Source organism: Lygodium microphyllum, chromosome 2, assembly GCF_053477565.2.
Source record: "Lygodium microphyllum isolate KBCC chromosome 2, Lygodium_microphyllum_v1.1.10, whole genome shotgun sequence".
In the NCBI taxonomy this organism is placed as follows: Eukaryota; Viridiplantae; Streptophyta; class Polypodiopsida; order Schizaeales; family Lygodiaceae; genus Lygodium; species Lygodium microphyllum.
In genome coordinates, this window is record NC_141136.1 from 188,316,708 (window position 1) to 188,333,142 (window position 16,435).

The following is a 16,435-nucleotide window of genomic DNA, read 5'->3' on the forward strand; positions in this document are numbered from 1 at the left end:
TGGGGAAGTTATGTATTGCCTAGCAAGCACTTGACCAATCAAGTTAGGGTGACGAGGTTTCCCAGGATTACTGTCTTAGTTAAGGAAACTAAGGTGTTTGTTAATTTGTGTTAACAGGGTATAGACCCTAACCTAAGAATAAAAGGGTAAACAAAAAACAAAACCCTTGGGGATCTTGCCAAGTCACAATTGATCTCGGATCCAATGTTGGATGCATTTGGAGAGAAGGATTCACACCTTAGCAGTTGGCCAAACAAACAACCACTGGATTGATTGTGTTTGTGCAGTTAGAAGCACTGTTTGTACTTCTTTGCTCAACAAATTAATGCTGGAAAAATAATTAATGCTTTAGGTTGAAGGCTCGGAGGGAGAGGCAAAATCAGTTAGCCCCGACTCTTTGGCTGACCCTACCCAAGGGGGTTGCTAGCTGCGTCGGGTGCGTGGACTGAACCCGCCGCGAGAGGCCTCTCCGTGGGTGCTACTTGGAGGTCTCTCCGTGGGTGCTACTTGGAGCAAGAGGACATTTGGCTACCAGGGGGGCTCTGGCCATAAATCCCTTGCCTTCGGGTCCTGCACAAGAGGCCGACATGACTAGAGATTGGATCTCAAGGCCCGCTTACTAGTGAATGGGCGAAAACTTGGATTAGTGATCCCTGTGGATTGCCTTCGGGCACATTATGAATTAGTGTTCGGGCTGGATTATATGATGGATTCAAAAGACTGATAAATAAGATCAATTGTTGAAAAGGAGCTTTCTTGACATTGTTTTTCTGTATCAGTGCTAAGATTACGTGAAGGAACAGGTGACTAATTGGCTAATTAAGGAAGCTATTTTTGCTTGTCCAACTAAATATGGTAGGTAATTAGATAACTAAAGCAACCCTGAGGAAAGTGCAGTGGATGCGACCATGGGTCCATCCTATGGAAGGATGGTCCCAATTGGCTGGGAACGTTTCTGAAACAAAATTGACAGTAAGGAATGATGACCTAGAATCTAGGATACTAGAGTCTCAATTTATGCTATTTTAGGAGAACGGAATGGGACTATGCCTTACGGGCAGAGAGGTCGAGCTTTGCATCCCTCTCATTTCCCATTCTCCTTGAACCAATTGTAGCATGAATCCGATTCGACCCTGATGTTTCTACGTAAAGTAGTTTCGATGCTAGCTACCGTTCTAGGAATTTGAGCACTAGGAAAACCCTGATTTAGATCGATCCTAAGTGGGAACGGACACATTCCCCCCACCTCGTGGCAGACTCGGAAAGGCCTAGATTGCAAACCCCGTGACATTCCGTAGGAGTGCCGGGTCGCGCTTTCTGGACTCTCTTCCCAATGGACTGCTAAGACATGTTCTACAAGCGAGCAGGTGGATATGTTACAGTTGGTATCAGAACGAACCAACGATGATTTAATATTTACAAGGAAACTTAATGAGGAGAAGTAGAGCAAATACTCTTGTTAAAAACATTTCCTTACTTACTTATCGATGCTGGCCTGCAGAGTCGTGAAGCATGGAACAGATTCTTGGTGTTCTAGGTTATGTTTATGTGACTGCGATGCATGCCTTGGATTATCGACGGAGGCTAGATATGATGAATATCCTAGACCACATCTACAATCCTTCACCCTTGTACGTGGAACAGAGATGGATAGGTGATTCAGGAATTTATTACATAGATGCCCACCGACTTGCGTACATTCGGACCAACTTGAAGAGAATCAAGTGGATGGAGGACTTAAAGATCGTGAAGATGTTCATTTTTGTGGAAGCTCGCGCAAACGCAAATCTACATGTCGGCGGTCAAAAGGTCGAGTAGAACACATATGTGTAAGAGGAAGTGACTCGGATAATCCCTACTGATAGAGTCAAGGTGTTCGGACACTATGAAAAGAACGAGTACCAAAGGATAGGATACCCTAATCTTCCTATGACCTATCGATTCCTGAAAGTCGACAACTCCAATCCATACTATTACTTAGTTCCCGTAGTAGCTAAATATAACACAATCTTATTCTCCCCAAATTAATGTATCAAGTTGTTCCATTTTTCCAAGAATAATTGTACTCGAAAGGGCTATGCCTATATGAATGAAATAGACTTTTTATCAATGTTTTTCTTGGGCGTAAGTATTGATAACGAAGTTAAGTGATTAGGTCACTCGGCAAAAAACTGAACTGGGCATGTAATGTAATGTGAGAAGCATTTGGCAAGTTTAACGTAAAGAATTTCAATGCCCAGGCACAACTTCAAGTGCAAATTCCTAGTCCGACCCCTACACCAAGTACGACCGTGATTCAGGAGAAGAAGTTTCTTCTCAAGCAAATCAAGCCACCAGAATTCTATGGTAAGGGAAGGGCCGTCCAAATTGATGCCGAGATATGGATCGAAGCCATGGAGGATTGCATCAAAGCAACATGTACTGCACCTGCTAACCAAGCAATGCTTGCTAAACTGAAGCTTACCAGAGAAACAAGACTTTAGTGGAAGAAATGGTGTGGAGACCAAGGGATCTCGGAAGGGTCAGTAACTTGGGAGAAGCTTAAGAGAGCTTTGCGAGGGAGATATCTTCCATCTGCCTATCGCACGCAGAAGATGAACGAGTTCTATGAGCTAAAACAGCTTGGACTGTCTCTTGATGTAGACTATTCAAAGTTCGTCTCTCTTTTGAAGTATGTGCCACAAATGGATATGACACAATAGGTGTCGAAGTTTTGTGTTGGATTAAACCCACCTATAAACACCCGCCTCAAATCAATGCACTCAAGAGACCTTCAGGATGCGCTCATTCGAGCTACACCCATAATACAGGAGGTGCAGACCAGGCTAAGAAATAAGAATACTTGTTCGTACAAGGATCAGAACAAAGGAATGTATAGGTCCCAGGCGAAGAAAGCGCAAGGCCAAAATCCAGGACATAAGAAGAAGGCTAGGACCAGTGCTGTCAATAATTTTGTTCCTACTCAAGGTAATGGTTGCTATCTCCATTTCTTCCATTGCAACAAGCCTGGTCATTTCCAAAGGCAATGTCCCAAGCTTGGTGGAGGACAACATCAAGGGCCATTCCAAGGAATCGGTAAGTGGGCAAAAAGCCGCTGTCAGGGCCAGAGGAAGAACTTCTAGTGTTGCCAACAAGGAGCTATGTGAAGAAGAAGACCTAACCATGGAAGCAGATTTTGAGAGGGCAACAGTCCATGCTGCTCTTCACAAGAAAGGCCACAATCACCAATTCTCGGTGATTCAATCCCCATTGTATTATCAAGGTAAAAGCTTCAAAACCTTGATTGATTGTGGCAGTACACATTCCTTTATTTCACCAGTTTGTGTAAAAAGATTAGGAATAGCCAAAAAAAGTGCACCTACCTTACTTGTGGAATTAGCAAATGGTCGTGAGGTCACTTGTACGAGGCAAACTGCTAAGGTGGAATTCCTACTAGGTGGAAAGTTGACTTTGGCCAAATTCCGGATTATGAACCTAGGTATCCATGAGTGTCTGCTTAGAATGGATTGGCTTAAACCTAATGATGCCCACATTCACTATGAAAAGGGCCGAGTTTCCTTTCAAAATTCTGAAGGGGAATCAGTCACAACTCAAGGAGAGGTTGGGAAGCCAAAATTTAAACTGGCCAAAGCATCTTGAATAATAAAAGGAGTTAGAAAGAAACTACCTGTCTATTTGATTAAGTTAAATAACCTAGATCAAAATCAGGAGACTAGGGAAGAACCTTCATGGCTAAAGGAGTACCCATACGTATTTCCTGAAGAGCTGACAGAGCTTCCTCATCAAAGGGAAGTCAATCATGAAATCAAGCTAGCACTACGAGCTGCACCAATCGCAAAGAGACCATATAGAATGTCCATCCCAGAAGTGATTGAGTTGAAGGAGCAACTCAAGCAACTGTAAGACCAAGGCTACATCCGCCCTAGCAGCTCACCATGGGGAGCTCTAGTGTTGTTCTAGAAGAAGAAAGATGGAATGTTTTGGTTATGTATTGATTAAAAAGGGTTGAATCAATCAACCATTAAGAACAAATACCCCATTAATAATAGATGAAGTTCATAATGTATTTCATATCATCTTACTGAAAAAGTATGTGCCTAACCCTTGTCACATGCTTGATGATCAACAAGTTGTAATGCCTAGCCAAGGAGTCCTTGAGCTATGACCTAATAGGATCTTAGATATTAGGGAGAGGCATTTGAGATCCAGAACCTTGAGAGAATATCTCATCGAGTGGAAATATTATCCCAAAGAGGATGCCACTTGGATGGATGAAAGTACTCTCAACCAACAATACACCCAGCTCTTCTCGAGATGAGGACATCTCGATTCCTCTAAGGGGGAGAGAATGTAATATTTCTGCCTCGAAATATTGAAGACCCGTAATCCATGCAAAGAGCCAACTAACATAATCTCCCACATGTAAAATGTTGGTGGTTAAGTGCTCACCTCGCGTGTGCATTAGTAAATGCGAACCGCATTGTGCAAATGAGGCCGAGGCTAAAAACCCGTAGGCCGCAGGAGAACACCCTTCTCAGGGAAAAGATAAATGGATAATGGTCAAATTTTGTGCAATTTCTTTTTAATAATCCTCTCCCCTCACTCGATACATGGCAGGGAGAGGGAATATGAGTGTGGTATGGAGAAGCATGAGGGAGGAGAGGCATGCAAGCCATCCACATGGGAGCCTATCTCCCCCCCCCCCCCCCCCTTTATCCTATAAGACCCCCCCCTCTCAAGCATGAGGGAAAGGAAGGAATCGTGTGCCCTTGCTGCTGCGAGAAGATGAAGTATTGCTATTGCCACATCACGACTGCTGCTGCCAGGATCCGCCATCATCGCCTACTACGCCACGCCGCCTCGTCTCTACCTGCCATTACCATCAGCACCATAACCATCATCTTCATCTTCCTCAATCGTCGCCTTCACCCCTCCTCTTCAATCATTTCCACCACACCCCATGTCATTCTGTACTGGGCAGAAGTATAGAAGCTTCTAAATTAGAAGCTTCTAAAAGGCTTCCATAAGCCTTATTCTTACCATGCCTTCCTAGGGTGCTGTAAACCACGTCTTCTAAAAGAGATTCCTGTGCAAGGGGGGAGTAGGAGGGTTTTTGAGGCTGATTTGCAAAGGTGGGAGGAAGTTTGGAGATTGCATAAAGGCAAGGACAAGTTTGCAGAGTCAAGGATCTACGCCATCGATGGCTCCCAAGAAAATGGCAAGAGGCGCACATGCGGGAGCTCCTACTCCAAGTTCACATGTGGATAACACCTCGAACCTCAACGCCCAGGTTCTTAGAAATTGATTTCGCATGAAAGGAATGCACTTAAGCATGTCTTTAATACATGTAGGCGAGTTAAATACATTTGGAAAATTTTAATGCAATTATCCATTCGTTTACAAAGTTAATGCATGTCGCGCATTTGGGTTTGCTTGCATTTCCAAGTCACAATCCTAAAGGCATATTGCATAGGTTAAAAAGATGGATTTTTAAAAATGAAACCTTGTTTTCCTTGCAAGAAAGAACAAGTGCATAATGCATTTAGGCAATGATTTCCTAGATGTGATTCATAGAAAATAATCTGACGCCATTGAATATTGTGCAATGAATTGCATTGCATGAAAAGGAAACCATGAACTTACCTGTTGCATGTGAGGATGCTTACATTTTAAGTCGGGTTAAATGCTGTAGGATGGATTAAATCAATAAATAGTCCTATGACATTCACTTATGCATGAACTTCTTTTCTCGAAGTTGTTTTAGAAAAAGATGCATTTCATATTAAAGCCTGAATTCATTTGCATTAAACGAAAGGCTTATAAGTATAGTCCTTATTGAAATTCAACATAGGGTTTTTATGAGTTAGCCCTAAATTGTCAATCTTTATAGTTTAGGCAAACAAAAGAAATGGTCATTTTAAATTTTATAGTTGCATAGAAGGGAAAAGTCCATGAATCGCAATATTTGCATGGAATGCTATGTCTTGCAATTCTTCTCTTTTAGGAAAAATATTGGCACTCTAAGGAAAGAACTCTTCTTGTCACACAAGACAATTAGTTCGATTAGGTAATTCACTTGCAATGGTGTAACTCAAACGATGATTACCTCAATGCTCTAGGTAGAGCTTAGTACGCTAAAAATTCTGCCTAGTATCGCACTTGGGATGCCAAGCCAAGACTTTCAAACCCAAGATCTTACCCACATTTATGCAATGTTAGGGTTAATGGGACGCCCATACAATAACGATGTAGGGTTTTTACCCTAGGGTAAATTGGCCTAATACTAGACATCCGATTGAGATTAGAAACCATAGAGCCAAACGTTATTGGCATAGTATGGTTAGGGTTGGGTTGGGTCAAGAGGACATCCCAAACCCTACATCTTGACCAAACATAATTCTTGACCAAGAAACGCCATTCAATGGGAGAAATGATCGCACAAGTTAAGTGTGACAATTGTCTCTTACAACAAGTTTCAACATCGCATGGCTTTGTGTTTAAAACACAAGATAGATTTGCCACCCCTTAGAACAAGGTTGGTGATTTCTATTGCAAGTCTAACTTGCAAGAGGAGGAGTGATCATCTTGCTACATCACCCTTCCTTGGGCTGATTTGCCAAGTTAGGGAAGTTATGTATTGCCTAGTAAGCAGTTGACCAATCAAGTTAGGGCGACGAGGTTGCCTAGGATTTACTGTCTTAGTTAAGGAACCTAAGGTGTTTGTTAATTTGGATTAACAATATATAAACCCTAAGCCAAGGATAAAAGGGTAAACAAACAACAAAACCCTTGGGGATCTTTCCAAGTCACAATAGATCTCAGATGAAATTCTCGATGCATTCAAACAGAAGGATTCACACCTTAGCAATTGGCCAAACAAAGGACCACTGGATTGATTGTGTTTATACAGTTAGAAGCACTATTTGTACTTCTTTGCTCAAGAAATTAATGCTGGAAAAATAATTAATGCTTCAGGTTGAAGGCTTGGAGGGAGAGGCGGCATCAGTTACCCCCGACTGTCTACTTGACCCTAAGTAAGGGGGTTGTCAGCCGCGCCAGGTATGTGGACCGAACCCGCTGCAAGAGTTTTCTCCTTGGGTGCTACTTGAAGTAGGACAACGCTTGGGTGCCAGTGGGGCTTTGACCATAAATCCCTTGCCTGCGAGTCCTATATAAGAGGCCGACGTGACTCAAGATTGCATCTCGAGGCCCAGATACTAGTCAACGGGCGGAAAATTGTATTAGCAATCCCTGAGGATTGCTAGATTGCCTTCAGGCTGATTATGGATTGTCTTCGGGTGGATTATGGATTAGGCTTCGGGCTAGATTATATGATGTATTGCAAAGACTGATAAATAAGATCAATTGTTGAAAAGGATCTTGCTTGACATTGTTTTTCTATGTCAGTGCTAAGATTACATGAAGGAATGGGTGACTAATTGGCTAATTAAGGAAGTTGTTTTTTGCGTGTCCAACTAAATGTGGTAGGTAATTAGATAACTAAAGCAATCCTGAGGAAAGTGTGGTGAATGGGAGCATGGGTCTGTCCTACAGAAGGGTGGTCCCGATTGGCCGGAAACTTTTCTCAAATGAAATTGATAGCAAGGAATGATGACCTAGAATCAAGGATACTAGAGTCTTGATTTATGTTGTTTTAGGGGAACGGAATGGGACTATGCCTTATGGGAAGAGAGGTCAAGCTTTGCATCCGGCTCGTTTCCCATTCTCCTTGAACCAAGTGCAGCATGAATCTGCTTCAACCTTGACGTTTCTACGTAAAGTAGTTTGCCTGGGGTTCGATGCTAGCTATTATTCTAGGAATTTAACCACTAGGAAAACCCTAATTCAGATCGATCCTAAGTGGGAATGGCCAGAATCCTTCCGCTTCATGGTAGACTACTCGGGAAGACCTAGATTGCAAACCCTGTGACATTCCGTGGGAGTGCCGGGTGGCGCTTTCTGGACTCTCTTCCCGATGGGCTGCTAAGACGTGTCCTACAAGCGAATAGGTGGGCACGTTACAGTTGGTATCAGAGTGAACCAATGAGGATTTAATATTTACAATGAAACTTAATGAGGAGAAGTAGAGAAAATGATGTTGTTAAGAACATTTCCTTACTTACTTATCGATGTTGGCCTACAGAGTCGCAAAGCATGGAATAGATTCTTGGTGTTCGAGGTTATGTATATGACTGCAATGCATGCCTCAAATTATCGACGGAGGCTAGATATGATGAATATTCTAGACTGCATCTACAATCTTTCACCCTTATATGTGGAATAGAGATGGACGGGTGATTCAAGAATTTATTACATAACTGCCCACCGACTTGCGTACATTCGGACCAACTTGAAGAGAATCAAGTGGATGGAGGACTTAAAGATCATGAAGCTGTTCATTTTTGTGGAAGCTCGGGCAAATGCAACCCTACATGTCAGCGGTCGAAAGGTCAAGCAGAACACATATGTGTACAAGGAAGTGACTCGGATAATCCCTACCGACAAAGTCAAGGTGTTGGGACGCTATAAAAAGAACGGGTACCAAAGGAAAGGATAACCTAATCTTCCTATGACCTATTAATTCCTGAAAATACATGACCCCAATCCATACTATAACTTAGTTCATGTAGCTGAATGTAACACAATCTTATTCTTCCCAAATTAATGTATTAGCTTGTTCCATTTTCCCAAGAATAATTGTACTCGAAAGGGCTATGGCCATATGAATGAAATAGACTTTTTATCAATGTTTTTCTTGGGCGTAACTATTGGTAACGAAGTTAAGTGATTAGGTCACTTGGCTAAAAACTGAACTGGGTATGTAATGTGAGAAGCGTTTGGCAAGTTTTAACGTAAATAATTTCAATGCCCAGGCACAACTTCAAGTGCAAATTCCTAGTCCGACCCCTACACCAAGTACGACCGTGATTCAGGAGAAGAAGTTTCTTCTCAAGAAAATCAAGCCACCAGAATTCGATGATAAGGGAGGGACCATTCAAACTGATGCTGAGATCTAGATCAAATCCATGGAGGATTTCTTCAAAGCAGCAGATACTGCACCCGCTAACCAAGTGAGCTTGCTAAACTGAAGCTTACCGGTGAAGCAAGACTTTGTGGAATCAATGGTGCAGAGACCAAGGGAACTTGGAAGGGTCAGTACCTTGGGAGAAGCTTAAGAGAGCTGTGCGAGGTAGATATCTATCACCTGCCTACCACACGTAGAAGATGAACGAGTTCTATGAGCTGAAAGAGATTGGAGTGTCTCTTGATGCATACTATTCAAAGTTCATCTCTCTTTTAAAGTATGCGCCACAAATGGATATGACACAACAGGTGTCGAAGTTTTGTGCTTGATTAATCCCACCTATAAACACCTGCCTCAAATCAATGCGCCCAACAGACCTTCAGGATGCACTCATTCGAGCTGCACCCATAATACAGGAGGTGCACACCAGGCCAAGAAATAAGAAGACTTGGTCGTACAAGGATCAGAACGAAGGAATGTATAGGTCCCAGGCAAAGAGTGCGCAAGGCCAAAATTCGGGACACAGGAAGAAGGCTAGGATCACCGTTGTCAGTAATTTTGTTCCTACTCAACGTAATGGATGCAATCTCCGTCACTTCCATTGCAACGAACCTGGTCATTTCCAAAGGCAATGTCCCAAGCTTGGTAGAGGAGAATGTCAAGGGCCATTCCAAGGAACCGTCCGTGGCCAAGGAGCCACCATCAGGGCCAGAGGAAGAACCTCTAGTGTTGCCAACAAGGAGTTGTGTGAAGAAGTAGTCCTGACCATGGAAGCAGACTTTGAGAGGGCAACAGTCCATGCCGCTCTTCACAAGAAAGGCTGGAATCACCAATTCTCGGTGATTCAAACCCCATCGTATTATCAAGGTAAAAGCTTCAAAACCTTGATTGATTGTGGTAGTACACATTCCTTTATTTCACAAGTTTGTGCAAAAAGATTAGGAATAGCCACAAAAGATGCACCTACCTTACTTGTGGAATTAGCAAATGGTCGTGAGGTCACTTGTACAAGGCAAACTGCTAAGGTGGAATTCCTACTGGGTGGAAAGTTTACTTCGGCCAAATTCCGGATTATGAACCTAGGTATCCATGAGTGTCTGCTTAGAATGGATTGGCTTAAACCTAATCATGCCCACATTCACTGTGAGAAGGGCCGAGTTTCCTTCCGAAATTTTGAAGGGGAATTGGTCACAACTCAAGGAGAGGCTAGGAAGTCGAAAATTCAACTAGCCAAAGCATCTCGGATAATAAAAGGAGTTAGAAAGGGATTGCCTGTCTATTTGATTAAGCTACATAAACTAGATTAGAATCAGCAAACTAGGGAAGAATCTTCATGGCTAAATGAGTATGCATACGTATTTCTTGAAGAGCTGACAGAGCTTCCTCCTCAAAGGGAAGTCAATCATGAAATCAAGCTAGCACTAGGAGCTACACCAATCGCAAAGAGGCCATATAGAATGTCCATCTCGAAAGTGATTGAGCTAGCAACTCAAGCAACTGTTAGACCAAGGCAACATCTTCCCTAGCAGTTCACCATGGGGAGCTCCAGTGCTATTCGAGAAGAAGAAAGATGGAATGATTCAGTTATGTATTGATTACAAAGGGTTGAATCAATCAACCATTAAGAACAAATACCCCATTCCAAGAGTAGATGAACTTCTTGACCGTCTAGAAGGAGCAAAGATCTTCTCCAAGATTGATCTGAGGTCAAGATATTATCAGATACGGATCAAGGAAGAAGATATCCCAAAGTCGGCATTCAACACAAGATATGGACACTTTGAGTTCCTGGTCATGTCATTCGGGCTGACAAATGCACTAGCTACCTTCAACAGGTTAATGCAGGATATCTTTAGGCCTTATCTTGATGACTTCGTACTCGTCTTCTTTGACGATACCTTAGTATACTCCAAACAGGAAGAAGATCATGAACCCCAGCTTTGTATCGTCCTTGAAACAATGAGGGCACACAAGCTTTATGCCAAAAAGAAGAAGTGTGTATTCTTCAAGTGACAGATTGAATATCTAGGATTCATTGTATCAGTGGAAGGGATTTCAGTGGATTGGGCCAAGGTCAGAGACGTTCTAGAATGGCCAACACCAACAACTATCAAAGAAATACGTAGCTTTCTTGGATTGACAGGATGGTATAGGGTCTTCATAAAAAACTATGCTTTGATTGTAGCGCCACTGACCGATCTACTGAAGAAGCAAACATCAATTGTATGGTCACCTACTGAATAATCTAGCTTTTATAAACTAAAGCAAAGCTTGGTATCAGCACCTATCCCGAAACTTCCAAACCTTAGTAAGGAGTTTCAAGTGATAACTGATGCTAGCACACTTGCCTTAGGATGTGTGCTTATGCAAGAAGGACATCCTGTAGCATACTCTACAAGGAAACTAAAGAACCATGAGAGGAACTATGCTACCCATGATTTGGGGTTGTTAACTGTCATCCATACTCTCAAGCTTTGGAGGCACTTCTTGCTGGGTAACAAGTTTATCCTAACGACGAATCATAAAAGTCATAAATGGATTTTTACCCAGAATGAGTTTAACATGAGGCAACATGGATGGATTGAAGTGTTGGAGAAATATGATTTTGAAATCAAATATCAGCCTAGAAAGGAGAATGTAGTCGCTGATGCGCTCAGTCGCAAGGCATTTCTAAATTCTCTGATTTTGCAAGATCCATCAATAGCCAGATCTCTAGCCACAAAGGTATCTATGCCAAACAACCCAATTCTTGAGCTAGCTAAAGAAGAGGCATGCCATGATACAACCTATCAAAAACTACTCAGGAAGATCCTCATCAAGGATCAAGATCCAAAGTTACAGGTAAAGTATCAAGAATTCTCTATCAATAGTGGACTTGTCTACTATAGAATGAGATTATCTATACCGGCAAGACATTCACTCAAAGAAAAGGTACTTTGGGAAGCTCATGACTCCCCTTTTTCAGGACATCCTAGCTATGACAAGACCCTTAATGCAGTCAGAAATAGCTATTATTGGGAGAGGCTTAAAGGTGATGTTCTCAAATATGTCACTGAGTGCTTGTCTTGTCAACGTATTAAGGCCAAACATGTCAAAATACCGGGAAATTTGCAACCACTTGACATTTCCCAAATGAAATGGGAATTCATTAGTATGGACTTTGTTGTTGGCCTACCCCAAGTTCAGGGAGGATACAACTCCATTATGGTTGTGGTAGATATGCTTACCAAGGTTGCACATCTTATTCTTGTTAAGACAAACTATAAAGCCTCAGACATCGCAAGGTTATTTATCAAGGAGATATTGAAACTGCATGGGTTACCCAGAAGAATCATTAGTGATCGTGACTCTCTCTTCACATCACACTTCTGGAGGGCTATCTTAGAAGCCATTGGGACTCAACTTTGTTTCAGTATAGCTTACCATCCCCAAACCGATGGCCAAACGAAGCGAGTCAACCAAGTCATTGAGGATATGCTAGGGGCACATTGCTGCCACAAGCCCAAAAAGTGGATCCAATATTTGCCGCTGGTCGAGTTTGCCTACAATGCTTCCTACCAACAGAGCATTCGGATGACCCCTTTTCAAGCATTGTATGGACACGACTATCGTAGTCCTTTAAACTTCTCTGATCCAAACTTGAGGTTTGAAGCCTCAAAGAAGATGTTGGAAGATATGGATGACCAAATCAAGTCAATAAGACAAGACATCCAAGTCGCCAAGGACAAATAGAAGGCATACGCGGATTTGAAATGTCAAGATAGATCCTTCGTTGAAGAAGATATGGTCTTCATTTACGTACGTCCAAAGAAGAGTTCCCTATCCTTGGGTGAATGCAAAAAGCTAAGTCCAAAGTAATGTGGACCCTACAAGATCCTCAAGTGCCTAGGGCCTAATGCTTATAGACTGCAACTCCTTGAGAACGTAAAAGTTCATAATGTATTCCATATCAGCTTACTTAAAAAGTACGTGCCTAACCTTAGTCACGTTCTTGATGATCAACAAGTTATAATGCCTAGCCAAGGAGTCCTTGAGCTACGGCATGACAAGATCTTATACGTTAGGGAGAGGCATTTGAGATCCAAAACCTTGAGAGAATACCTCGTCCAGTGGAAAGATTATCCTGAAGAGGCTGCCACTTGGATGGATGAAAGTACTCTCAACCAACAATACCCCTAGCTCTTCTTGAGACGAGGACATCTCCACTCCACTAAGGGGGAGAGAATGTAATATTTCCGCCTCGAAATATTGAAGACCCGCAAGACACCCAAAGAGCCAACTAACGTAATCTCCCACATGTAAAATATTGGTGGTTAAGTGCTTACCCCACGCGCACATTAATAAACCCCAACCGCGTTGTGCAGATGAGGCCGAGGCTAAAAACCCGTAGGCTACACGAGAACACCCTTCTTGGGAAAAGGTAAATGGATAATGGTCAAATTTTGTGAAATTTTTTTTAATAATTCTCTTCCCTCAGTCGATGCATGGTAGGGAGAGGGAAGTATGAGTGTGGTGTGGAAAAGCATGAGGGTGGAGAGGCATGTAAGCCATCCACGTGGGAGGATATCTCCCCCCCCCCCCCCCCTTTATCCTATAAGAACCCTCCCTCTCAAGCATGAGGGGGAGGAAGGAATCGTGTGCCCCTGCTACCATGAGAAGACGCCGTATTGCTGTCACCACGTCACGATTGCTGCCACCAGGATTCGCCATGATCGCCTGCTGCGCCAGGCCGCCTCGTCTCTACCTGCCATTACCATCATCTTCATCTCCCTCAATCGTCGCCTTCACCCCTCCTCTCCAATCATTTCCACCCAACCCCACGTCATTCTGTATTGGGCAGAAGTATAGAAGCTTCTAATTTAGAAACCTCTAAAAGGCTTCCATAAGCCTTGTTCTTACCATGCCTTCTTGGGGTGCTGTAAACCATGTCTTGTAAAAGAGATTCCTGCGCAAGGGGAGAGTAGGCGGGTTTTTGAGGCTGATTTCCAAAGCCCGGAGAAAGTTCAGAGATCGCATAAAGGCAAGGACAAGTTTGCGGAGTCAATGATCTACATCATCGATGGCTCCCAAGAAAATGGCAAGAGGCGCACATGCGGGAGCTCCTACTTCGAGTTCGCGTGCGGATAACACCCCGAACCTCAATGCACATGTTCTTAGAAATTGATTTCGCATTAAATGAATGCACTTAAGCATGTAGTTAATACACGTAGTCAAGTTAAATAAATTTGGAAATTTTTAACGCAATTATCCATTCATTTACAAAGTTACTGCATGTTGCGCATTTGGGTTTGCTTGCATTTCCAAGTCACAATCCTAAACGCATATTGCATAGGTTAAAAAGATGCAATTGTTTAAATGCATCCTTGTTTTCCTCGCAAGAAAGAACAAGTGCATAATGCATTTAGGCAATGATTTCCTAGATATGATTCGTAGGAAATAATCTTACATGCCATTGAATATTGTCCAAAGAATTGCATTGCATGAAAAGGAAACCATGAACTTACCTGTTGCATGCGAGGATGCTTGCATTTTAAGTCGTGGTAAATGTTGTAGGACGGATTAAATCAATAAATAGTCCTATGACATTCACTCATGCATGAACTTTTATCGAAGTTTTTTTAGAAAAAGATGCATTTCATATTAAAGCGTGAGTTCATTTGCATTAAACAAAAGGCTTATAAGCATAGTCCTTATTGAAAATCAACGTAGGGTTTGTACAAGCTAGCCCTAAATTGTAAATCTTTATAGTTTAGGCAAAGAAAAGAAATGGTCATTTTATATTTTATAGTTGCATAGAAGGGAAGAGTCTATGAATCACAATATTTGCATGGAATGTTATGTCTTGCAATTCTTTTCTTTTAGGAAAAATATTGGCATCTCTAAGGAAATATCTCTTCTTGTCGCAAGACAATTAATTCCATTAGGTAATTCACTTGCAATGGTGTAACTCAAACGATGATTACCTCAATGCTCTAGGTAGAGTTTAGTATGCTAAAAATTCTACCTAGTATCGCACTTGGGATGCCAAGCCAAGACTTTTGATCCCAAGATCCTACCCACATTCACACAATGCTAGGAATAATGGGACGCCCATACAATAACGATCTATTGTATGGGTGTTATTGTATGGTATGGTCAAGAGGACATCCCAAACCCTACATCTTGACCAAATGTAATTCTTGACCAAGGAACGCCGTTCGATGGGAGAAATGATCCCACAAGTTAAGTGCGACAATTGTCTCGTGCAACAAGTTGCAACGTCGCATGGCTTTGTGTTTAAAACACAAGATAGATTTGCCATCCCTTGGAACAAGGCTGGTGAGTTCTAGTGCAAGTCTAACTTGCAAGAGGATGAGTGATCATCCTACTACATTGCCCTTTCTTGGGCTGATTTGCCAAGTTAGGGAAGTTATGTATTGCCTAGCAAGCAATTGACCATCAAGTTAGGGCGACGAGGTTGCCCAGGATTTACTGTCTTAGTTAAGGAACCTAAGGTGTTTGTTAATTTGGGTTAACAGGATATAAACCCTAACCCAAGGATAAAAGGGTAAACAAACAACAAAACCCTTGGGAATCTTGCCAAGTCACAATAGATCCCGGATCGAATGCTGGATGCATTCGGAGAGAAGGATTCACACCTTAGCAGTTGGCCAAACAAACGACCACTGGATTGATTGTGTTTATACAGTTAGGAGCATTGTTTGTACTTCTTTGCTCAACGAATTAATGCTGGAAAAATAATTAATGCTTCAGGTTGAAGGCCTAGAGGGGGAGGCAGCATCAATTACCCCCGACTATCTGCCTGACCCTAACTAAGGGGGTTGTTAGCCGCGCCGAGTATGTGGACCGAACCTGCCGTGAGAGGTCTCTCCGTGGGTGCTACTTGGAGCTGTAAGACGCTTGGGTGCCAGGGGGGCTCTGGCCATAAATCCCTTGCCTTCGGGACCTGCACAAGAGGATGAGGTGACTTGAGATCGGATCTCGAGGCTCGCATACTAGTCAACGGGCGGAAACTTGAATTAGCGATCCGTGAGGATTGTTGGATTGCCTTCGAGCGGATTATGGATTGCCTTCGGGCGGATTTTGGATTAGCCTTCGGGCTGGATTATATGATGTATTCCAAAGACTGATAAATAAGATCAATTGTTAACAATGAGCTTTCTTGACATTGTTTTTCTATGTCAGTGCTAAGATTACGTGAAGGAACCCGTGACTAATTGGCTAACTAAGAAAGGTGTTTTTTGTATGTCCAACTAAATGTGGTAGGTAATTAGATAACTAAAGCAACCCTGAGGAAAGTGCGATGGATGTGACCAGGGGTCTGTCCTACCAAAGGGTGGTCCCGATTGGCTGGAAACTTTTCTCAAAGAAAATTGACAGCAAGGAATGATGACCTAGAATCTAGGATAC